At 49.8% G+C, this 1,351-nt stretch overlaps 1 long non-coding RNA gene across 1 annotated transcript; it reads right to left on the bottom strand.

Annotated features, from left to right (window-relative positions):
• Window positions 1–148: 148 nt before the first annotated feature.
• Window positions 149–1,147, bottom strand: LOC114635558. Its single transcript, XR_003713492.1, has 3 exons — window positions 1,041–1,147; window positions 700–797; window positions 149–278 (listed from the first exon to the last, which is right to left on the bottom strand). It is a non-coding gene; the product is annotated as an uncharacterized LOC114635558 (long non-coding RNA).
• Between the last annotated feature and the right edge of the window lie 204 nt (window positions 1,148–1,351).

Below are 1,351 nucleotides of genomic sequence, written 5' to 3'. Positions count from 1 at the left end.
CGACAGTTCCACTATGCAGGACTCCCACTCCAACCCCAGGACAGCTCTATCTGGAGGGATGGGAACCATGGTTCAGGGGAACCATGGTCTATAACAAGTGCCCAGACCTGACCTTTTCTCCCAAGACAACCTCAACCATTTTTATATAGTCCACTTACCCACAGTAAGTTCTTCCACCAGAGTCACACAGAATGCATTATAGTAAGGGCAGGTCATTATTGATGAGCAGGAAGCCTCGAGTGGGATCCCCAGGCAATTGTAGCACTTGAGCCCCTGAGCTGAGAAAGCCAATACATGAGGGCTAGAGCATGCCCTTCCTAGCCCAGACCCCTCCTCTGCAACTGGCTTCACATCCACACAGCTACTGGCTGCTAGGACAGAGAAAGGACATTACTGCTCATTCACCTCCACCAAAAGCAAAGCAAACCAAGAGCCACAGTTGTTCAAATATGCTGGGTCCTGCTGTCTCAGGGTTCATGGCAGAGGTCATGATGTTCAACACTTCTGACAGGTTTACAGACTCAGCAAACACCAGAGCACAGGAAGCTTCACAAACCCTCATGAGCCAAGCCCCAATCCCCTGAATCCAGCACACCTAGGGCACTGGGCACACAATGGAGGTGCAAGTGTACCTTCAACCCTGAGGCCCTTTTCCATCTGCATTGTACCCTCCTGCCCAATTCTCGTTTTCCATCTCACCTCTTTCTGTACACAGTAGGGCCACTAGCAGGATGAGCACACAGGACTTTGTAGAGTGAGAATGGTTCATCCTTGGGGAAGGGGTGCACAGATAAAACCTGGGAAGTTGGAGTCGGTTAATAGACCCAATCACATCCCTGGGCTCCTACAGGACTCAGGCATCCAACCTTCCCTCCCTCCAACCCTCCATACAGCTCTCCCCAAGGAATAGATGGGTTCCTACTTCTCTTATGAACCACCCACCCAGATTTTCTTCCTAATCTCAGACTACCACCCACAGTCCTATCCTGAGAGCTCTTCCCTTTGCAAAATAGCAGCTCCCTCCTGTCACCAGTTCTTACTTCCTCTCTCTGACCAGGTTGCTAGCTCTGTGGAAAGTCCTGTCAGATGTGGACCATAGTGAGTACTTTCCCTCAGCTCCTCCCACCTGGCATCCTGAAAGGGAAGGTTTCAGTACTTAATTCTGATTGGCTAACATTTCTATTGTTTAAAAGTTAACAAGGTTGGTTTTTGACCTGATCAAGCTGGATTCATAGCACTTGGTGAGGCCAGATCATGCAGTGGGAAGGGCCGTGGACCTAAAGGATTAAGTGGGCAGAAGGTCGGGGCCACAATACTTTTGGGTTTGGAATTCATAAAGCAAGGGAAGGAG

This window comes from Grammomys surdaster, unplaced genomic scaffold (assembly GCF_004785775.1).
Source record: "Grammomys surdaster isolate TR1022 unplaced genomic scaffold, NIH_TR_1.0 112075, whole genome shotgun sequence".
Classification (NCBI taxonomy): domain Eukaryota; kingdom Metazoa; phylum Chordata; class Mammalia; order Rodentia; family Muridae; genus Grammomys; species Grammomys surdaster.
The sequence above is the reverse complement of the archived record's forward strand: the minus strand, read 5'-3'. Positions and strand labels throughout refer to the sequence as shown.